Source organism: Patagioenas fasciata, chromosome 2, assembly GCF_037038585.1.
Source record: "Patagioenas fasciata isolate bPatFas1 chromosome 2, bPatFas1.hap1, whole genome shotgun sequence".
Taxonomy (NCBI): domain Eukaryota; kingdom Metazoa; phylum Chordata; class Aves; order Columbiformes; family Columbidae; genus Patagioenas; species Patagioenas fasciata.
In genome coordinates this window covers 142,403,048-142,427,152 of record NC_092521.1, presented here as the reverse complement: position 1 = coordinate 142,427,152, position 24,105 = coordinate 142,403,048, and the positions used below count along the sequence as shown (strand labels likewise).

At 47.6% G+C, this 24,105-nt stretch overlaps 1 long non-coding RNA gene across 2 annotated transcripts in view; it reads right to left on the bottom strand.

Annotated features, from left to right (window-relative positions):
• The window catches only part of LOC139827281 (uncharacterized), a 41,881-nt gene that overhangs the window by 10,655 nt on the left and 7,121 nt on the right, over positions 1-24,105 (bottom strand). The window contains exon 1 of one of the 2 annotated variants that reach the window (XR_011737743.1): positions 23,178-23,416. The exons of the other annotated variant lie outside the window; for it this stretch is intronic. This is a non-coding gene — a long non-coding RNA (uncharacterized lncRNA). Of the gene's footprint in view, positions 1-23,177; positions 23,417-24,105 lie in introns of those variants that run through there. 2 annotated transcript variants of the gene reach the window in all.

Sequence of the window (24,105 nt, the reverse complement as noted above, 5' to 3'; positions counted from 1 at the left end):
CATGCATGTCCTTATCACATGAAGAATGGTTGATGTGAACAGTCCTGTGACAAAAGTATGAGCGAATCTCAGGCTTGAGATAGGCTCTGCTTGAACCTCTTCATCTATTGCCAAAATGAGCATTTTGTGAAGGAAGCACTTGCATTTTTGTTTTCTAATGGATATGCCTCTTTTCAAGTCAGAGGTTAGAGTATATGAATTCTTCCTTAAAAATGACACAATCTTCCAGACCAAAAGGCTGAGACTGACATAAGGTGTGTGCAGTACATATTTATGGAGCAAACACAACTATTTTTTATTGGTAGATCTAATGCAGCAGAACTTGGCTTTGGACACACATAGCAACAGTCTAGCATTTTCCTGAAGTTGTCAGTAGTGTCTTTCTGTCACAATGATTCATCCATGACACTGAAAACATATCTGTGTTCCAGATGTCTGCATAAAAACAGCATCCCTGCCTTGGGAAATCAACACTCCAAGAACACAGGAGCAAAGAAATGTCTAGAGAGTAAAACATTCAGAAAGTCATCAACAGTGACATTTTCTGCAGACATCATTGGAAGGGGATAGGTAGATTGAAAGTGCAGGAGGTAGTGGCTTGGTGAAAGAATTCAGGGATACTGAATAACACCAGTGGGGCTGCATGGAAGGAGCCAAATATCTCTATTATTTTCTGATCAAAAGGAATTTGTTGAACTCCAAGCTCACTGAAAAGTGATGAGTTAGTGCTTCAGAAAAGGGCTGAAAAGAAGGGAGGTGAGGCTGCTTGCATAGTTTTGCTTGGCATAGTTGCATTTTTCACAAAAACGAAGGCAAAAAACAATATTCCAAAACTCTTCCTGGGCAATTATTAATTCTTTTTGTCCCTTGGATTACAAAACACACAAACATCAGCATCTCTTTCAGTTATGCTGGTCTGGAGTCCTGTCCAGGCTTTCCGTGTGGAGCTCATAAGGAGCTGTCTTGCCCTCTGTGTGTTGAAAGTCTATCCCCTTGGAAATGTATTTGGGCTGGTGCCTTGAAGTGACATTTGAAACCTGCTCATGCTGCTTTGCTTTTTTTCCCCTTCTTGTTGTCAGGCTCATCATGCTGAGTCATATCTGCAGCTAGATCATAATGATCATCCTGAAATGTCAGCAGCTGCTCTTTTCACCCCCATATGGTGCCAGATTTAGGATGAGGTTTTCCTAATGCATAAACAATGACTGTAATTGTGGTTTTTGACAACCAAGGTATCACAGAGATGTTATTCTGTTGTAAAAAACCTGCATTTCCACAGTTGTAATGAAGGGGTGGGTCAAACTGACCCATATGTTTCTTTGTATTTCTCCCCAAATAAAATCTATGACATAAGTGAATCCCTGTCAGCGTGGCTGTTGGACGTCAGATGTTGTTTGGCAGGGGAAACAGCTAAAAGCTTTAGCAGTTAATATCTTCCTAACTGTGAAAGCATTACTTGCCTAATTCCAGAGACGATTATTTGATAGACAAAGACCTGACTTTGACTTCTGTTCTCTAATTTAGATGTAATTTCCTTGTGGTCCTCAAATAGCTCTGTCTTCTCCCTTAGTGCTGCTTAAAGTTCTCAGCTCTCTTTAGGGTCACCTAAAAACAAAAGTTGAGGTATCAGAGAAATAAAAAATAAACCAAAAATTAAACAAAAAAAACCTAGCAGGAGTTGACAAAAGTAATGAAAAAACCAAGTCTCTATCTCATCTTTCATGTATAGATGTGCATCAAAAATATCTCCACTATCTAGTATCTGCGGAGACAGAAGATAGTGGAACTGTGTCAGTGAGAGAGGAATATAGCCCCAGCACCTCCATTCTGCATTTTAATGCCAAATAAAGCAATACAGAGATAAATTAAAGATAAGCAAGCAGAAAACCCTGTAAGGGCAAAAGCAGGGTGAACATGAGTATTATTGTTGAAGACTGGGAGAAGAGTCATTGAAGCTGCTGGAAGTAACCACCACCCTTCATTTGAGATAACAGGTTCTTTGATGAGGTAATATAGGTTTCTGAGGCAAGGCAAAAGTGCACCCTAAATCTTGAATAATGTGGGCAGATGGTACTGCTGGTTATTGCTCTGGGTAAGGGTGTATTTGCGTGTATGCATGTACAAGAAAACAAGCTAGCTGAAACAGAGAGAGAAAAAAGCTCTAAACACAGCAGCTAAAAGGAAGTTATCTAGGCATAAATGCCTTAAGGAAGAGCTTATCGGGGGTACCGAACAAAAAAAAAATGTGATGCTATAAGCAAAGACACTGTCTTTGGTGGTTTGATTGCGCCTGCAGTCAGGGAAAGGGGAGATGCATGTTCTTTGTAAATAGGTAAAACTGCATCCAAGAAAGGCCTGACTCCATCAATGGTTTAGCTTCCTAACCAAAACAAGCTCTGATCTGTGACTGTCTGTGCCAAAAGGAGTGTTATAGGTAACAAAATAGACTAAAGAGCAGACTACAGACAAACCTACGCCATCCTGAGAAAGCTAAGGATATTGTAATGAAATAAATCTTGTTAAAATTAATTAAATTCATTATGGTGTAATGAATCAAAACCCACATGCACAGAAATTTTTGCAAACGCAAAATGCTTTAACAGGTATCAACACTGACACTAGCCATTTTTCACCAAAAGAAACTCTCCTGAAGCTTAAACCAGCCATCAGGAGAGAGCCTGAGAAGATACCAGTGTTCTGCAGGACAAGAGGTTCAGGTTTGGTGAGACAAAAGTGGGAGGTGAGTTCTACAGTGATGTCCTTTAGTGAGAACAAAGTCCCTCCAGGCTCAATATGTAGGTGCTTAGGCCTCATCCTCAAAGCTGGCTTAGATAGCTAAGCCATAATGAGGTGCCTAAGGTCCCATCCCCTCCTTCCCCTGAAACAATCTACAAAACCGGATTTCATGTACCAAATGGTACATAAAATGGCAGACAAGTCTACCTACTTTGCTGGTTTCAACCCTGCCTGCACAAGTCTTTCTGCTGAAACCATCAGATGATATGAAAACTAGTTGGAGGTATAAGCACAAGGACGACCTCTGTAGTAACCTGAAGTGTACATGTTCTATGCTTCCCATAGCATCAAGCAGCACATCACCCTCTTCATTAGCAGTTCGTTTGGATTTCCAGTGCTAAAACCATACTGCACTTGCACAGCTGTAACCGAAAAGCAAAACTGGTCTGATTGGAAGCTATTCTGATCCTTCATAAACTAGGCACAGAAGAAAATCTGTACGATGCCAAACATCCAGTCACAATTGGATTAGTAGGCGTTCTCTGGGCATCTTTTTTCATCCATTTACATGTGATCCATCTCCTCATATTTAGCTGTCTAAGAGTTGGGCATCTAGGATAACTCAGTTGTCTATGCATCCTCTATAGCTATGGATGTAGATGTTCACTTCCAGAAACACATCACCGTACCCTAACGAAGAAATCCAAGTGAGATATCTCTGAAAAATAGTACAGTCTGTCTTTCTCCATTGACTGAAGTGGGAGTCTAGACAACCGACCTAGTGAGTCTAAACACACCACTTTGGGACAGCAGAAGTGAAACAAACACTAGTTCTTGTGTATTGGGACATGGTGCGTTGTCAAATCTTTCTCAAGGGCATCCATGGTTACTCATCTAACCTTTCTGGTCTGTGTCAAAAATTACACTGTCAAATGGAGTGAGCTTATAAGAACAGAAGATCTAAGAAGACCTCTCAGAAAAGAGAGCCATTGGGCAGGTTGCTAGGGCGTCTCACCTGATGAACAAACCTCATGTGGCTTCATTCCATGAAGGAGCACTACTTGTCATGCGGTATTCCTCACTCATAAAAAGTTGTGTGTGGTGGGAAAAAAAAAAAAAGGGTACTTGTCTCAAAAAGGTGTGGCTTGTTTAGGAGGTTACACTTGAGCAGCATGGTTGTCTGAATGAGGAGCAGTAAGAAATGAGAGCATTTTGATTTGTATGTCACTCTGTAAGAGGTAATAGGAGGTTGTTTTATTGTTCCTCCAGCAAAACGTACAAGGATGATTTGTAAAGAGGCAGAATCTAGGGTAAATAGCTCTTGATACAATACTTTGCCTTCAGATATCTTAAGAGGTAATCTGCGGTGGATATGGGTGCTGTAAATCAGAGGCTATGTCTTTGCATTTGGAAGTCACTATTATTATGTTAAAGGCTGTATGCCTACATAGTTCAAATATGGCATTTGGAAAGAAGTAATTCTACCTCAGAGCAGAATTTTCCCTGAGGCATAAATCTTTAACAGTGAAATTTTGTATGTGTACTTTGACAAACGTATGCCCAGTGGGCATGTGCTAAATTATGCCTTTGAAGCCATGGAAGCCTAGCTGTGGGAACCTAGAACCTTGAAGAGTTTCTCCAGGTACAGGAAGCAGAGCCAGCTGGACTCATTTTCTATAGACAGAAACTTAACTGCTAGCTAGTAGCTACTACATTAGAAGAGAAATAATTTCAGAGACGTGGAACTTGCTGGTGTGAAGCCCTTCTTAAAGGAGCTGGGTGACAGCCTGACTGTGACCAGTCCAGATCCCCCTTTCCGCACATTTTTTAAACTGCAATATTTACAGTCACTGTAAAATATGATCATATTTCTAAGAACCAACATATAGTTGTCATTACTCAGCACCTAAGAATAAACTGCAAGTACTCCGCTTTTGAGTGTAAACCAGCTGAGAAAAGAACAGTTTCTCTAGAGCTAATGCCTATCAATTTAGCAGACTTAACAGACATGAAACTAAATCTATGTAGTAAAATTGATGTACAGCCTCTTCTGCAAAAAGCAGCCTATTCTCACAACCCAGTGGGTCTATCCTTCTTATTCTCTGAGACATAACCTAGAAGCCCCTGAGATGCAGGCTCCTCTGCCGTAGCAGATACCTGTCTTCTGTTCCATGGGCTCCCTTTTGACTTCATCCTTCGCCACTGCTCTCAAGTAAGTTCTACGTTATCCTTAACTCACACAGACAAATACACGTGTTATTTTTGTCTGTCCACCAAAAGAGAGAGAAAACTGGACTAAAACACTGCCCTAACACTAGGAAGTGTGTGTGTGTGTACTGTGAAATAACTCATATGTTAACGTAGTATCAAGATAATGTTTCTCTACCAAAGTCTTTACTTTATAAAAATAGCACTTCATATAATAACAAAAAGTCCTATCACAGGAAATTACCTAGTGAAAGGGGGCTCAGGATATTCCTTTATCAGGTCAGAACTAATTGGCAGTCAACAAAGCTTACAAATCCAGCTGATTGCTGCCTTCTGCTTTTCTCCACCAACAAATGAGCACACCTCTCCCTCTGTTACTCCTGTGATTTATTTTTACTTGTATGCAGACCTCAGACAAGATCAGTCCAGCATTACGTTGTACTCTGTACCGGCATGGAGTGAGAGCATCTTCACTATATAGCTTATAATCTGCACAGGGATAAGAAGGAAGTAAAGTTTCCTCCCTTTTTACATGGGGAACAAATGCTCTGATCCATGGAGATATTTAGGTGCTTTGCTGATTTGGATCTAATAGGTGAGACTCATAACCACATTAAAATATCTTCAAGCACCAGCTGATCTGCTGTCTCCTTGTACATCATCTTCCTGCACAATAGGGATGAAGTAACTAGACCTGTTTCGCTACAGGTTAAATTAGCACCACAATTGTATGCCAAACATTGCTACCAAAAACCTATTCCTGCAGAGTGACCTGCACTAGGGAACTGGTGAAGATCAAAAACAATCCAGCAAAAGAGAAGGGAAAAAAAAAAAACAAAACCAAAACAACACTCCTAGATTTTCAACCAGATTAGTTGCCTTCTCAGGGATACAATCTCATGGCAGCAAAGTTGGTTGCACTGGCTTAGCTTGCTTGTGTAACTACACTTTGGATCACATCAGCCTGTGTTTGCCCTGGGTAAGAGTGCACACAAGGACAGTCACTGCTGTTCAACTGAGACACAATAGCTTGTTAAATTGTCATAAACTGATCATAAGTCTGAGTCCCAAATGGCTTACCCAAGGTCACCCAGCAGTTTGAGGCACACCCAGCGACTGAACAACATCTCCGGAGTCCAGCCTACAATGGCACTTTTCCTCTCTAATTGCAACCAATTGTCACTGTCTTCTGGTGGGGGTAACCAGAAGAAAATAGACATAGGAATGAACTGGGACTGTCCAGTGAGCCCCTCCAGTTTCAAATGAGGCATGCTGGCAAGGCTTCATCAGGGAAACTCCATGGTTCTACCAGGTCCTGTCTCTCCAAAGACAACAAACTATTAGATATTGTTGAGTAATTCAGAGAAAAGCTCTTGTGATACGTGTGGGTGTTGCTGCCAGACAACACATTTCAGGGAGAGTTGGCATCAGCTGCAGAAATAAAAAATATTTTTGACCCTAGAGAAGCTTGCTCAACTCAATGCCTTCCTTTCCTGTGCATCAGAGCGGCAGCATGCAATGGTTAGTGCTACATGGCGCATAGTTTATTAGCATTATATTGATCTGAAAAGCAACTAACATGGGAGATGTAAAAATGAAATAGTGGGGCAGAACGATCCAGCGTTGGAGGAATGCTGCTTTCCACAAGCCATGTAAACCCTAATTAATAGACAAAGGGCTCTATTCTTCGCCTGTGTTTAACTCCCCTCCCTCTTGCTTCTCTTCCCTTTAACCATACTCCTTTTCCCCTCCAGCGTGCAGTAGCATATACAGGGCTTGAAGAAAGCCCACACAAATCAATGGTAACATTCCCATTGACTTCAATGGGCTTTGTAACAAGCAAAGAAAGAAGAGAATAGGTGATTATTTTTCCTTTCCAAATGATGGGCCCCACCCCCAGTAACACAATCCATACAGTAGTCATAAGTGCTTTATATTGTGCAGTGCATGGGCATAATTACTCCAACCCTCTAAACAGCTACCAGCAGTTGGTCTCTCTAATGCTTGGAAAATTATTTTAAATAGACTTCATATCTACAAAATTGGATTTTTTTAGATTGTAAATACCAAGGGGCAGATCTCAGCAGTTGTTACCAGTGTATCTGCACTGACTTCAAAAACGATACTCAGTTCAGGTATATGGAAGAACTAGCCCAAACCAGCAGTTGCTGCACAGTCAAAATTCTTTATATATCCATGAACTGTTCTCTCAAAGCCATAAACACAGAGTCAACTCTGTTGTTGCCCTTCAGCCAGTTATCTAGGCATGATCTTGATTAATGACTCACCTGGCTCTTCTTTGAATTCAAGCAGACTATCATTCTGTGTCTCTACAACATCTCCATCTTCCCTACCCTACAACAGAGCATGAAAAGATTCCTCCACCTCTTCCTCTTGATTCATTGATATAAGGACTTTACTAATGAAGCATAAAAATCCCAGTAGTCTTTTAAAAGTTATTTTATTTTCTCCTGTCACTGCCTGCAATTTTATTTGCTTAACAAAGGGCTATGATACAGGGGGAGGAGGAAATCTGTCACTAATTTAGTGTACTAGCATGGTCTGGACCTCTAAAACATCTTTGTTCTGAAAAACTGTTCTGAAAATACTTTTTGGCAACACTTGGACACAAATGATCCAACTGTATTGAAGTTTAGGTCAGATGCAAATGCTCTTATTCAAAATGGTGTATGGAATACTATATTTTTAATCCTTCCACTAAAATATGATGTGTGGCTGTTCTTCAGAACGTCTGCCTGATTAAACATCCTTGGAAAATAAAAAAAGCATGGGATTGTAATAAAGAAAAATAAAAAGGTTTGTTTTAATCAGTAATTAAGTAGCAATTAAGCATAATTATTACAATTTGTATCTAATTTATAATATCTGTAGAATGAACAGATGTAATTTATCCTCCAATAGTCAACATTGTTTGGCTTAAGCAAAGCCACCTTACACTTTCCTTCATATTTGCTACGGAAAAGGACACTATGGATGGCGAGTGACTGTGTCTTCACCAAGGGGTGGGAACATTCAGCTGTAGGGTAGGAACTGCTCAGTCATCTGGTAGCATGTCTAAATACCTGTACAGACAACATAAGGTTTTCCTACTGTCTTCAACAGAGAATCTTCCATTTAAGTGAAGTGATAAAAATCTTCAGGTTTTTAACCTCAAGTATGAAGAGCTCTCACTTCTGTGTAGCTGGTACAGTAACTCTGTTCTGTGTTGCAATCTACCTTTGCAAAACATACATATACGCTTTTTTCTATAAAATATTATTAAAATGGGTCATTTTCATGTGGTGGTTGGAGGGAGTTCTTAACTAACAGGCTAAGAAAAATTACTTAGTTTACTGAGTTACTGAGTAACTCAGAGAAAAAAAGTTTTAATTAGAAAATCTAGGTTAATTTTCCTTAACTCCACAGTTTCTAAATACTTAGGAAACACAGGCATGATCTTGGACTGTCTGGAGGCAGCCAGTCTGACTGCTTCCTACCGTGGATGCTTTCAGATAAAACTATTATGAAATTCTCTCTGTTGTCAGACCTTGCTTAAGGTCCATCTGAGCCATACATTACTTGATTGTAAAAAATGAGTCTTTACATACAGCTGATTACCACACAGCTGTGTTTGGAAAGTTAGGCAACAGGTGGCTGTAAAAGCACCTTAGAAAGTTCTCTGAATCACTGGGTATAAAACAGATACATTTACAGACCAGAAGCTTTACTATTTGTGTAACAACAGCAAATTCATACAACAGGCCTCCTGTGAAGGTGACCTTACAAATCTGGTTTAAGGAGAAGTAGAAACTGTACATCTGATCGGTTCAGAATGTCCTTCGAGTTCACAAGGATGAATGCACATGCCCTGCCCTCACTCTGATGCTGTGCCAGCCTAAGAGCTGATCCCCCAAGCATTCCTGCTGCTGTGGGAAGAAGATTCCCAAGGGAGCTGCAAACATGCCCAGAGGGATCTGCAACAAACTAATGTACTAGTATTAGTTCTGACCAGTCTGAATCTAGAATTGCTTGGGACTCAAATAGGCAAAAGAACCTGTTAAGATATTAAAATCCAGCTTGCTCAAGCCAGTGTTACTTTGGAGAATCAAACAGGTCTGTAGTTTTCTCAGTGACAGAAGCCTCATGTAGTTCATGAGATCTGTAAACTAAATATTTCATGGATTTTGTACTCCTTGCGGGAACAATATAAGTCTGTTAAAAAGATTGTTATACAGCAAAAACCGTATGGTTTTGAACTGAAGTTGATGGTTTCCTGATGGAATGTCCCATTAAAATCTAGCCATTTGAAAGTGGTAATATAGAGACAGATGCATATTCAAATGTTTATCTCTTTAATTTTCCAACACCTAATCTCTTAAATGAGTGTAATCAGAAAAGAGGCATTCTAATTCTCTTGTGGGGAAGAGAAGGCGCCAGAGATCAAGTGATAACCAGGCTGTGTCTCAAGCTATTCTCATGAGACTTTGAATGTGTTTGAACCCAAACTGGAGAGAAGGGATTTTTTAGGTACTGTGGCTGTCAGCATTCAAACAGCAGATACACTTCTGCTCTCATGGCACACATCTAAACTATGGACAACCTTAGCCTCAGAAAAAAACTTTTTTAATAAAGTCATGCTTGCTTATTTTGCTTTGGTTTATGTAATGGTCTTTCTCACACGCATATACCTTGAAGCTAAAAGAACAGTAAGGTTGTGAAGTCAGTCACTCAAAAGGTAGAAAGTGCCAGACGTGAGGTTACACATGCAACCCAAATTCAGTTCCGTATGTGAGTTCATGATTAGACATGCTTTAATTACATGGCCACATACACTTTTTCCACAGGACAAAGATAGTGTGAGCTTGACTTATTAGAGGAGCAAACAGCAATATCATGTGCTGTGCTGGACAGCCCTGAGGAAAGACAGAATTACCAGGTCTGCATGGCAAGAAATGGGTCAAACGACCCAGCTCTGCCCTGGACAGTGGAGGTGGGACACTGAGAAATGCCCTGCTGCCATGTCAACAGGTTTCTTCCCTCTGCCACACCATGTGAGGAGAAAGGAAGAAAGGGAGGCATCAGGCTAGAGCTGCAGCAGCGTGGCATGCTACACGCTATCAAGGGAATTGCTGACAAAAAGGGGCAGACTATAGCCAAGGTTGCTCCCCAGCCTATGACCCGTTTTGTTTTCTGTGGCAATCTGGTTCACATTACAAGTACAGTACTGACAAAGTTGGGGTGGTTTGTTGTTCTTTGGGTTGTTTTTGTTTTTGTTTTTTTTTTTCCGGGTTGTTCTAGCATTTGCTGGCAATTCTGTGGCTTTTGTCACCTCTTCTCTAAATATTTCTTTGTTCAGCTTTGTGCCTTTGAAATTTTATACCTGGGTCTAGCTATCTTTGCTTTTCTAGCCCTCCGAACAAAGTAGTCACTACCTTGTAAGCAAGCGTGGACTCATCTAGGCCTGCAGTTTTCTTAAACAAAGGACCCCTAAGTAATTGTTATGACCCTAACCATCTGCTGCCTGAAAATACACTAGCACCCTCTGAACCGCAGTGGGTATTACAGATATTTGGGTTGACTTCTACAATCACTTCAATGTGCCAGTGTTGGCTTCCTTGAGCCCAAGTCAAGTCACCAAATTAAGGATGGCGGGGGGTGAGAAGCCCAGACAGAGGCTCTCATCTCCCGGATAATAGCAGGAGACTGGGCCAGAGCAGCTTTAATCTCGCCTCTCAAATCATAATTTATGCCTTTCCATTGCCAGTGAGGCACCTGGCAAGGGAAGCCCGGACTCCCCCGAGGGAACTCCGCTGCAAAGCATTCATTTCCCTGGCGGGGCCTGCCTGGCCGGGGCGACCCGATTTCTGCCGGGATCGCCCATCAGGCATCAAAGCGGGACACGTCGGCCCCCGCCGCTTGCACCAGGCACGACAAAACTCGGGGCGCCATGTGGAACAGACGAGCAGCGGAGACTTAGGGAGGCTCCAGCCAAGGGCGGCCAAACGCTGCGGGCGGCCCAGCCGGTGCGGGCCCCGCCGCAGGAGGCCCAGCGCGGCTGCCGGGGAGCACTGAGGCGGGGCGGCGCAGCCCGGCAGCCGCCGCGGGCGGGGGAGGCGGTGCTGTCCTCGGCGTGGCGGGTTTCCGCCGCCCGCCAGGCGCCAGGCCCGCGGGGCCCGGGCAGAGCCCTCAGGTGTGCAGCTCTCGGGGGGCTGCAGCCGCTCCGCCCCGCTCCCCGGCAGCCTGGCGGCGAGGCGAGCGGGCCGGCTCCGGAGCGCGGCGGGGGAAGAAGGGAAGGGAGGCCGCGGATCCCCCGGGAACAGCCCAGCTCCGCTCACTTCGCCCTCCCAGGGGTGCAGCCCCTGGGGCCCCGCGCTGCCCCGGCCTCCGGAGCGGGGCTTCGGCCGGGAGCAGACGAAGCGACCTTGACGGGTGGAAGAGCTGGGCACGGCGGGACCCTCGAATCCCCGCGTTTAACCTAATCTAATAGCAGCAGTGATTAGACTTTATTATTATTTGAGCGCTGATCTTTTCGGCTGAAGGGAGATTTAAAAATCAATAGTAAAGTCGCATGCCTGACTGCTTGGGCACTTATGGAAAAGCTGTTGGCCAAGGCCAATAAATCAATCCTCCTTTTTCTCTCTCTGTCCTGTTTGTTTCTTTTCCACCTCCAGAATTTTCTTCCTTGCAGAAGGGAACCACATCTAACAAGGTGCCGCTTTGAAATACATCATGCTTGAAGCCAACGTGCTAATTATAGATTAATAAGAGGTAAAACTCTGTTGAAATGACATAGTGAAAAGCATCCAAGCTGATCAGATTTAGAATGTCATCAAATATATTATGGTCGCTTAATATCCTATGTTTAAGAGGACCCTGCATAATCTTCTAAACCCCATGACTCACTGGCACCAGCTTTTGCTCAGAGAAGTAAAGTTAGAATTCATTTCAAGTTATTTTGTGGTAACCGGGCTCTCAGACCTCTGAGAGTTTTTACAACCCCAGTCAAGGTATGTCTAATATTTCCAGCCTGACACGGCAGCAACCTACAGATGGAAAAAGTAAATGAAATCGAAGTGTTTAACAGGCTTCACACGTTTCATTCATTTGGATTTGAACTGAGGAGCTGAGCTGAGCCTTGAATCGCCAGCGAAGGAAGAGCGTAATTACTTGTCATTATCTTCATTCCGATTTACAAATAATGTTTCTGGCTTTATTTTATTCAATGCTTAATTTAAAAATAATGATTAAAAATTAGCCCTTGGGCTACGTGCTGGATTGTAGCCAGACGCGTTATTACTTCTCCTTGGGACTCCAAAAACATCTAAATGGACTGGGAGCAAAAATGAAGATTTCTCACCCAATTAGTTATGATGGAAGGACAAGGCTATGGCTGAAGCATTTTAGATTTTAATTGTTCTAAAACGACAAGGTATTTCACCAGAATCAGCACGTAAATGTTGGGAGAAATCCCACTTGCTGGAACGTGGTGGTGCGTGTCTTTGGTATCCCCTCCGCTTCGCACAGAAGCACACACAGCACCGCGTTTCTGGGTCTGTGTACACACACAAGAAAATCGTGGGTGACTACATATCTGCACGAACACGTAAATTTCACTAATATGTTTATATGTTCAGTGGCTGGAACAGCAGCAAAATAAGTGTTCCCAGATTTAGAGCATTTCCCAGGTACTGCAAACACTGATGAACCAAAATCCTTATCTAGAGAATTAATAGTTCCCTCACACATACAGATACACATCCCCCAAAAAAGGGGAGAAAGGAAGAAAAAGAGAGTGAGAAATGAAGGAGAGGAAAGGGGAACTCGGCTTATTCTCATTTGTTTATCTCTAGATTTTTCCCCCTTTCTGCAAATTCATTTGAATAGCTTTCAAGCTGCAAAATGGAAATGTGGCTCCTGCCCTCTATTTCAGCAGCAGCGTCCTGGCAACAGAGCAATTTTCTATCATCAAGGATAAATGGCATCGAACAGAACATTCTGATAAAAAAGAAAAAAAGCTTTAGCCCAAGAAGCCCATGATTGCTGCCCTTCCTGTCTGTCATCCCTTTACAAAATCCTCTCCTCCAAACCTGAGCTGCATGCTGTCAGAGCTAATAATGTCTTCTAAAGAAAAGGGGAAGAAACAGCATTCATGCACAATGTTCCCGTTTATTACATAGAGTGCTTATTTTAAAATTGCAAATATCTTTGTTTGGTTCACTGCAAATTAAAACCAAGATGTAGGAAGTTACACGATGCGACAATTATTCATGTCACAGCAGAGCATCAGACCCTCTTATCTTGCTCTTCTATTGGTTAATATGTGTGTGTATGCGTGTGCATGCGTTGTGTGTATGTGTGTAACGCAGGGAATATCCCTTGTTGTGAAAATAAAAACCACTTCAGGTAAGTCTGTGTTTTGTTGTTTTAGAGCAAGGAAGGGGGGAAGAAGTCATTACCGAGATGCAGTAGGAAGAGGCTGTGCATGTGCTGCTTTCGCGGTTCCGCAGAGGGTTAAGACCCTGGACTCACAGAAGCCTGCCGGGGGGGGCTGGTCTGGGAATGGGGTGCATCGCTGGGGTGGTGGGGCTCTCTCGGTGCTCCCGTGCCGGAGCCGCCGCTCGCCTCCCGCTCCTCGCCCCAGCAACACCCCGCAGACGCACTGCCCGGGGCTGCTGCTCTTTGGCTGTGAAAGGACTCTGGATAATAAATAAATCTGCAGGAAGAGTCCGTTCGAGCGGATCTTGAGCGTTCAGAGATCATTCTGGGGAGGGGGGTATTACACCGCTCGGAGATGTGGCCAGAACCCCTCGCCTGCCGTGTCCAAGGGCAAAGCAGCGCTAGAACCGGACACGCTGTAACGCGACACAGGCCGGAGACGGCACAACCCGCCACCGCCCGAGCGGCGCGGGGAGCAGCCACGGGCCCCTCCCGCCGACCCGACGGGCCGGGAGAGGTGGGAAGGAGCGAGGACCGCCACCGAGCCACGGCACCTGCGCCGGCTGGCGGATGGGAACAGCCCGGCCGGGAGGGTTAAAAATAACCCGCTGGGCGGGATGACTTCATAGGGTGCTTCACCGTTTCGGGGCTTTTCTTGGCGTCGAGACGTGACGCTACGGCGGGCAGGCTGCGGGCCGGGGACCCGGCGGGCGGCGGAGGGCCGGGCAGCGCGGGGGGCGGGCTGCACCGCGGCCCCGGGCGGGCAGGGCCAGCGCAGCGACCCCCGCGGCGCTTCGCCCCCACCCGCCGCAGCCGCCCCTCGCGCGCGGCCGTCGAGGCCCGTCCGCTGCGCGCATGCCCCGCGCCGCGGTCACGTGCCGCGCGGGCGACGGTAACGGCGCTGAGGAGCGGCCGCCCCGCGGCCATCCGTGCTGTGGGACGCGGGCGCAGGCGGGGCCGCCCTGCCCGGCCCGATCCTGCCAGAGTGGAGGGACGGGACCCAGCCCCGAGGCGCCGAGGGGCGTCCGGCAGAAGCCCTGGGCAGCGCTCTCCGGGAGCGGCTGTAGGCTCCCCAGGACTGCTGGGGGGACTCCCGGACGGCTGCCCGTGCCCTCGACGTGCGCACCGGGACATGGTCGCGCCACTCCCGCAGCTCCTCTCTTCCCGGTGCAGCTTGCTCGGCCATTCGCAGCAGTCTGTTCGGCAGCGCTCCCGAAACAAAACCAACTCCCAGTCACCCATTTAAAAAAACAGGGTCGGGTCTTATGCCGGGGGCCTGATCTTCGTCGTTTCCTCATTCTCACACGCGGGCTACACCAGCACCGACTCTTGCTTTGCACGGTGGAGGAGGGAGCACAACCAATCCCCACCCGGTTTAGTGAGAACCTGTGAAGTTTAGATCAGCGTCCTGAAAACTTGCATAAAACTTACTTTACCCACACGACAAAGGCCACCTGACCAAAAAGAAAAAGAAAAAGCCGAAGACACAAAGCATGAATTATGTTCCTTATTTTTTAATCCATATATATTAATATAAAATTAAGCGAATTCTTTAAAGTTTAATTTACACGCGGCGAAGTCCATGAAAGACTTCTTGCCCAGTTCTAGCTGAGGGCTGCAGGCAGACTATTTGATTTATTTTCATTTTTCAAAGGAGTGGAGAAAGTCGTCCGATTAGTAGTGGTATTATTATAATCTCCATTCTTAAACCTTGAAAGACCCTTGTAAACAATCGGCTCCTTCTCCCAGCCCAGTTCCCACCGCCGCTTAGTAATGACTGGAAGATTAATGAGGCTTTTTTAGCAACACCTGTCTTTTTAAGCTGTCGACACAACCAATTAATACTTTTAATTACCGCTACAAGGAAACTAACCAGAACCTTTCTGATTTGATTTGGCCGCTGAATTTTATCCTCTCCGAAACGAAGCAGCCCCAAAGCGAGGCCGGGCGGCCGAGGGGGGGGCTACTTTTGCTGCCGTTTTTTTTGCCTCGGGCAGGATGGGGGGAATTAATTGGTTTTGGGGAATCTTTTTTTTTTTTTTTTCCAGTTTATTTCGCTTCGATTTTCCCCGCGCCTTTGAGAGTATTTTGCTATCCTTTTCATGAAGAAGAAAACAAAAGCGCTTGCAGACAGGACCGCGGATCGCACAGGTCCCCCGGCTCCCTGAAAACCAGCCTCTCGCACCGGCGGGCCGCGGAGATGGCGGGTAAAAGGCTGGAGGGAGCAAGCGGCCGGTCGGACCAAACTTAACATAGAGATAATTAGTGCGGGGAGGGGGACGCAATCCGGCTCGCACCGACTTCAGGGCAGTTTTTACGAGCTGTTTCAACGAAAGGGCCAGAGTCCCGGCCGGCGGAGCCGGGAAGGACCGGGAGCGGGCGACACCCGAGACCTGCAGACCGTGGGACGGCGGGCTGAGCGCCGGGCGTGAGCTCCGCTCTCACCTCGGGGCTGGGCTGTTCCCTTCGTGCTCCTCCTTTTCCTCGAGGGTCCCTGATTTTTATTTGAGAAGTCAAACAGTCTAAGAGGAGATGGGGCAAAAACTTGATTAGAAAGTGTGTTTTCCGTCAAACGGAATGGGTGCCCTCAAAAGTTCACAGGCGCCCATGAGCGGTGCCGGCAGGGCGCCATCCCCTCCTACTCCAGAGACCCTCTCTTAGCCACAGGGTTTGCGGGTCTGCGTGGCCGCTTCCACACCCGCCCGGAGTGGTGGAAAATGGGGCTGCCAAGGGACCTCCCACCTGGGGGACTGCAGAGGGTGTGACGAAACCTTGCACCCACGCACGTCTGTCCCAAACCAACGTGAGGGGAACAGCAGCGTGCGGAACCGAAGCGGGAGTACCCAGCTCGGGATGTTTAACCCGGGCCCGTCCTCTGTGGGCTTTTCCCTCTACTCCCTAGCCCCAAACTACGGTATGTGCGTTCCTGGGAGATCCTCCAATGGCAAGTTGGGAGCTGGGAGTCACAAAGCTGTGGTCTTTAGGTTAAACAGACATCTTCCGCCTGGTGAAGCACCACGTTCAAGTCCTTGTCTGCTCTCCTTTCTGTTATATTTCATGCTGTCCAGGCCTCGCAGAGTTATGCCGTAAAGGCGATGTCCCACATTAAAACAATATGAATTCGAGGAGGGATCCTGAATATGAATTAGATATGTGGTCGTATGACTGCTTTTAAGTTGTACTTCTTCGAATATGGCTTTAATTAAATGTCTTCCGGTTCTAAAAGATTACATGTTGTGCAAAATATATCCTAGCATGAAATTTACTTCCACGATACGAAATTAGGTTACTCATAAATGTCTCTTCTCCTCGTGCTGCTTTCTGTTTTGTTGAACAGAGAGCTCCAACGAGGAAAGAGGGTTGGGATAATATATTTATAGAGGCACGTGTAACAAAACCTGCCAGAAGTAGAGTGGGTGAGGGCTGCTTGCTCAAATGCAGACAATTCACAAAACAGGCAAGTTAATCCAGATCTGATTTGTTTCATATCCAGCTGTCAGAACCCTGGGATGTCTCCTGCGTCTCATGCTGCAGATATCTAACGTGCTCCTACCACCTTCCCCAAACCGTCCCTTCCTCCCTCATTTATTCCCTGCGAGGGATACTCGGGGCGGGGGAGAGCGCTCAGGGCAAGCAAGTGGAGAAAGGAGACGATGTCCACTCGCGAGAAATAAAAATAATTCTTGGCGAGGTGGAGGATAATGCCATGGTGAGACTGGGACCAGTTGACCGGGCGAAGCAGTTTCACTCCGTCAGTGAAATCGCACTCGGTGTCAAGAGCTTTCCCGCTGCGGACGGTGGATGCAGGGGAATTCACGTTGCTGGAGGCGATACTCTGTTTGTCTGTTTCTTTTTACGCCCTCGATACGGGACCTCACCTAGCTGAGTTTCTACAGGGAAATCAGATAATGGATCCCTCCGGATTACCTTTCTAAATTAACTTTTAGATTTGTTTTTATAGTCCGTTAAGACCCTGACAAAAGAGGCTGTAGCTAGATACAGATACGAGATAAACATATAAAGCAATCTCACTACACGGGAATGAGTGAAGAACTCTCATTGCAATCTACTCTAGGTAACGAGGCTGCCTGAAGAAACAAGTAAAGCCGAGATATTTACTTCTTTTCCTATTAAATAAATCTCAATAACTGCATTGACTTTGCTCAGTGTTTACTACATTTCCATTCAATACTTGGGTAAATGCATCCCTAAAGGTAGAGTAAATAATTGCACTGATCTCAACAAGGGAAATGTGTAGGTATCTGAAGTGTACTAAAAATAAACGAAGGCTAAACAGACTGGAGAGGACAACGCGCTCATTTGCCGCAATTAAAGTCTCTGCTTTCTCTCGCTGGAATCCGAGGATTCCCGAGCGTAGCCGAGGTGACACGTTCCCCTCGGGTGTCACCGGGACAGGAGCCGAGCGGCCGTGGGGAGCCGCGGCTCGACCCGTCGCGGCTGGGCTCCGAAGAGCTCGGTGCGGCACTTGGCTCAGAGGAGAAACCGGCCGCTACCGCAAGAGAAATTGCAGCTTCTCTCATGACTTAAAAGAGCCTCGAGTTTCCACTCGCCTCCGAGCCCTTCCAAGATGGGCACTTAAGAGCAGTGGTGTTTCTTTTTTTTTTTTTTCAATTTAAATTGGATGGCGTCTTCTTCTTCTGCCAGAAGAAGGGTTTTTAAATTGTTGTTTTTTTTTTCATTTGAAAAGAAAACAGAACAACAGAAGTGCCCGCTAAAAACAACATCTCTGTTTCAGCAGCACCCGAGCAGGCAGAGACGCCTGCCAAGTGAAAGCCTCACAGGCGGAGGTCTGCAGACCTGCCGCTGCATTAGGGGATGCTCCCCCTGGCCCACGGAGGGGAAGGTACCCCCACGCTGCTCCCACGTAAGGCTGCCAGCGGCGTGGCTAGGAAGGCAAACCCACCCGCTCAGACTCTTCACGGGGATTCCTCACGCTGGGGCCAGTCTCGCCGTGTGGGCGAGAGCGAGCGGTCCCCGGGGTTTCGGCTAAGGCGGTGTGGTTGCACACCTGGCCAGGTGTGGGGAGAGGAGAGCACTCAAGCCCAGTGCTGCGACCCTCTACGCCGGGGTCCCATCCCTCATTCGGGCAGCCACTCGTCTGGAGCCTAATTCCATTTTAAAGCAGATATCCAGCACACCCCTCCCCCCAGATACTCACACCCCCCATCAAGGAAAACAACTAACTACAACAACACGGCAAAACATTAACCAACAAGAAGCCCCGACCTTTTGCAAAGTCGCACATTGTATGAATCCGGCTGTAAGGTTTTAATTACAGCAAAGGCTTCGCTACAAATCTGTACAAGAGACAGTGGCTGGTTCCCTCTGGATCTTTCCCCTTCTGACTCCTATTATTTTGACCCAGGCTACAATATAGAGAGCGGCGTGTGTGATCCATCTGCGAGGCTGGGCTGGGGTTTAGCCCCCCCTCCGTCTCCCTGCCACTTCCTTCGCACTCGCGGTATGGAAAGCCATTGACGCCTGCCTGTCTGTTATAATGTTAGTGGGTTGAAATCCAGAGGAGCCTCCGCTCCGCTCTTGCTCTCGCACTGGCAGCGCTCAAATTCCCCAGTCTCTCCTTAAAATAGCTCGCTTCCAGCTTGGGGAGGTGACCTCCTTTTGCGGGAGTCTTTGCTCACCACTCAGCTACTATTAAGACGATAGCAATATGACATGCTGGCAGAAAGAAAGAAGACCATATGTTTTGGGGTAAACAGGACTGAGAGACCGGGGGAAAAAATGCTACCGACGGAAATAAAGCGAGATATTTTGCTGTTGCGTCTCTGGGAGCTGTAAACAACGCGGGCAGGTCCGCGCTGCCAGGGCAAGACGGCGGCTGCCGAGCCGTGCCGTGCCGAGCAGCCGCCTTGCACGGCCGCGTCGTGCGGCCGCGGACACCCGTGGAGCGCCACGGCCGCGCGGGGCGGGGGAGCAAGTTCGGCAGCCGCCGAAGCCTCGTTCCGGGCGGGGAGAGTCCCGTGCTTCTGCGGACGAAGCCTCCCCGCAAAAATGCATCTGGAGAGGATCGCCGACAGCGGGAATATTCTCCGTCTTTCCACTTCTCTCGAGATTTTCCCACCAGTGCTCTGCAGGAGACCCCCACTCACTCCAGAGCGCCCTTAGATTGCTTTATACATTCAGTTCTGTCGCTAAATAACCGGGTTCAGCCACTAACCTTCTCCTCCCCCACTTCCAGCATTTCTCTGCCCTTTTAAAAATCCTTTTGCAAGATCGTCTTTGTGCATGTACATCTACTTTCCGTGGAAAAAAACAACCAAACAAACAAACACACGCAGTAACATCATTCCTGAAATAATCTTCTCTCGGACTTTTCCTGCCACCCTGCTCAGGGTGGGACAGTAAACACTCTCCCGAACTCTGGTGTGAATTGGGGAGGGGGAATATAGATTTCCAGAGAGCAACCCTCATCCTCAACTCACTGCGCGCAGGAAGCCCCCAACGACAGCATCTTGGGGGAGTCCCGCCTGATGAACGCCATAAGCTATCACACTCCCCCCAGCAAACAATATGAACAACCTCAAAGAGGGTCTCCGTTCGCAGAGCCCACCCGTGCAAACACCAGAGCAGGACTTCCCAGAAAGGGGGGGATGAGAAACAGAACAGGAATGTTTATTTTCCCCTGTTGTTATTGTTGAACACTTGAATAAGTGAACGAATGAATGAATGAATGAATGGAACAGAAGGTGCTTGGAGGCATATAGGAAGCCTCTGGCCGCTTATATTAACTTCCTATTATACCCTAAAAATAGAACCCCGTTTCCTGTAGTTCGTCAGCTCCTTCCAACTGTTGTGTCTGTTGTGTGACATCTTTCGTCTCAGAAACGTGCTTTTAAACCACGCACACACGCTTTGGTCTTTTGAAAGTACTACCCGCAAAGATCATTGAAAGGACGCGGTTTAAGGTGACACGGGGGACAGGTAGCACGAAGTCACCCAGTCCCGGGGCACAGGCAGCGCGGTGCGCGATGCCACGCTCTCCGCCCCCCACCGCGGCAGTGGAGCGGTCGAGCACCGGGGAGGGGCGGGGGAGAAAGAAGGCAGCCTTGTCCCCTCGGCTGTCACCCAGCCTGGGTGAGGAGAAAGACTGGCCCTAATCCTACCCGAGGTGTAAAGGCCTCCCTGCCCTTCAGGCGAGCGAGTGTGACTTCAGGAAGCGTATCCCCGGGAAAGAATGAACCGGGGGGTGAAGGGGAGGAGAAGCCCGGCCGAGGATACGCGGCCAGGGCGCGGGAGTTGCCTGGGGTCCGGTGCGGAGCAATGTGCAGGGTGCATCCCTATCGTCCTTTGCCAAGAATGCAGTCTCCCTCTCCGGGAGCTTGGGTTTGGTCAGGTAACGACCGGAGAAGCCAGACAGGGAGGCAGCAGACGATGAGCTGCCTTTTCCCGGAGGGGTGGACGGGTGCTCCCAGGTGGCGGTGCGGGGGCTCCCGCCCCAAGGTAGTCCCCAGCCGTCCCCTGACTCGCACCTTGCCCCAGCCCGCCTGGTCGGCCCCGACTGGCAGATACCCCCGTGGGCTCCCGCCACCGCAGCTCCGCACCCCACTCGTGGCTGCTGCCTGCTTGCTTTCGAATGCATTTCAGTGCGAGGGGAATAGGTGCTGTGGGGTGTCCGCCCCCCTCCCCCCTCTTTAATGAGTCACCCACCCTGAAAATGAGCACCTCACTGCTCTGATGCGTCCAGAGCTATTGATCCAGGTCTGATTTCCCCAGAGGAGGCCTGTAACGGAGCTCGGCTGCACGCAAGGTGGAGCCGGGGGGGTGCTGGTGCCCGGCAGCGCGGGGTCCCGGCGGCAAAGGACCTCCCGGTACCCCCCGCCTCGCCCCCAGAGCGCGGGGCCTGCCTGCCCCTCGCAGAAGAAATAACCCTACAGCTGCTGACTCTGCCAGGGCATGGCTTGGGCCCCTATTGCCCCCCAGTTCCGGCCCCCTTTACCCTCCGCCCCCCGGTGCGAGTAACGAGAAGGGGGAAATGGAGGCAGGGCGGCGGGACAAGGGGGCAGCTCTGTCGGGCAGGCACCGGAGCCGTACCGAGTCGTGCCGCACCAAGTTGTGCCGTACCGAGCCGTGCCATGCCAAGCCGTGCCATGCCAAGTCGTGCCACGCAGCCCGGCTCCGCCACCCACGGTGCGCCGGGCCCGCCGCACTCCCCCTCTCCGCAGGCGCGGATCCTTCGTGCCACGGGCGACGTGGAAAAGGGGAGTGGGGGGGGAGGGAGAGGGGTTAAAAATAAAAGAAAACAATAAATATTTACAAGAATCGTGACTTCTTGCAGCCGAGTCATTAACATCGACCAATCATTGGCGGCTCCATACCGAGAGATTTGCCTAATTAAATTGGGGAAAATTATTGGTGTGAGTCTGGATGGAGTCAACTGTCCTGACGACAGGCGAGGATGGCTGAGCACCGCAGGGAAGAGCAGCACCGGGTGCCCAGCCCTCCTCTCCCGCCAGTGCTCCCGCACCCCCGCGGCACTGCCGCTCCCCGCGACCCCCACCCGCAGCCGCTGCCTGTCCCGCGGGCGCGACACCCACTCGTCCCGCCGCAGTTCGTCCGTCAGCTAGGCTGAACGAGGGATGCACATGCGACTTCATTTGCTTCCTATCGAAGGGAGCAGCTCCTGCAGACTCTCCCTGCCTTTTCTTCTTCTTTTTTGTTTCACGTTTCGTGACTCAGACGCCTTTTTCCCTTCGCTAAGGCTGCATCTAGGTATTATTTCAAACCGGTCTCCTCTCCTGCTCAACTTTCCGCCATTCTCGGGTTAGCGTTCATTATGCGGCAGGAATTATTTCGAAATAAGAAAGCAACGTGTTGCAAACACTCCCCAGCCCATTTTCTGACACCTTTTGTTATGCATGCTCTTGCTGCTGGAGAAAATGCTAGTATGTGCACCTGCGAAAAAACGCCTTAATGATGTTAACAGCAAGCTGGAGGGTATAAAGCAATAAAACTGCCAAATGTACCTGTTCCTATTGAACACCTTACCTACACCGAAGAATAAAGAGTCCCAGTAGGAATTCTTTACCTTCTCTTCGCCTTTCTCTATATTTTTATTCATTGTAGATTTGTAAACGCATGGATCGGGTTACCCTTTCGCGTGTTAAAGTGGAACTCTTGTTAAAAGCAGGAGAACAAGGCAAGACACTTACAACTGCATTCAGAGTTACTGAACCGATTCCAAGGGCTCAAGAAGTGAAACGACGATAAGAGGGTGTGTAAGGGGGCACAAAACATCCCAACCGCAAAGAAAAAAAGACACACAACCCTCATAACCCCCCCTGAAATAAGTCAGCTGAACTATAAATGCCGAAGGACTACGGGTTATGCCCTGACACCGATCGGGCATCGCTTCGCATCCCCCTTCCCCCCACCCCCATGGACCGTGTGGTATGCAAAGAGGGGGCTCACATCCCCCGGCTTCCCAGAGCTAATGACCGGGCTGCGCAGAAACAAAACCCGAAAATAAATTAATAAAGGGAGAGGGGAAAAAATATCCCAGATTGAAAAAAATAAAAACCCTCTAAATATTTCCAAAAGCGACGCGTAAAAAAAAAAAAAAAATCTGCAAAATTTAGAAACCAATCCTCAGGCAATGTTCGGACCTGTCCTGGGTCTGAGGATGTCTCTGGGCTGTGCGGGGTTTTGCGGCTGCTGGTACCCGTGTTGGTTTTCAAGCCCAAAGCCTCCAGCCCGTTTCCCCATCTAGAGCAACTTTCGGATTTCTCAAGGCTCAGCGAGTTCCGCCGGGTCCTTCCTACCTCAGTCCTCTCCGGTGGGATCTGTCTCTGGAGTTCATGCTTAGCTGGACGCGAGGAGATTTAAGCGAGGGAAAGAGGGGAAAAAAAGAGAGAGGGAGTGAGAGAGAGAGAGAGGAGAGAGAGAAGAGGGGAGAGAGAGAGATCCTCTGCCGTGTTGGATCAAACTTAATGTCTTTCCCCAGTCCATCTTTGTAAGAGAAGTGGTAATACCACCTGGATGTTCGGATATAAATCCCCTTGCAAATAATAAATGGATTAATAATAACAAGGTATGAAGTTCTTTTTATAGAAAAAAGGAGAGAATTGAAACTAAATGCGGCAGTTAGACAACCATTTTGATAAGAGGATAATTGAGGCGACACTGGTGTATAATTAGAGGATAATTTATGCTATATCCACTTTTATTCCACCTCCCAAAATAAACCCAGTCCATAATCATTACAGGCAAATTGTTCTGAATTTTATAGCAGCAATTTGAACAAAGTACTGCAGTTAATCATGGGAGATTTTTGTGTATTCCTGATTAGAAGTCTAATTGCCTCCTTCCAGAAAGTAAAAATAACTGTAAAACGACTCTATTTTTATCATTAACAATGTTGACAATAAAATAAAATCAACTGGAATTGTAATCTAAAGACAAATTTAGGGCGCAGGCGCTTTTTTTTCTTTTTTTCTTTTTTTTTTTTTTTATTCCTTGGGTCGTTTATATCCTAATCAAGCTTTTGCCAAAACCGCCAACCGCACGTAGCCATTTGCATATATTTGAAAGCGATTACGGGAGCTGCTGCTGCCGCCGCTGCTTTCAGTGGGGAAAAAAAAAAGGAAAAGAAAATGAAAATGCGCTGCGCGCCGCTTCGCCACAGCGAAAATACCGCGCAAGGGAGGGGTGGGGGGTGTCTTGTGTTGAGGGGCTCTGTGATTTGGGAGT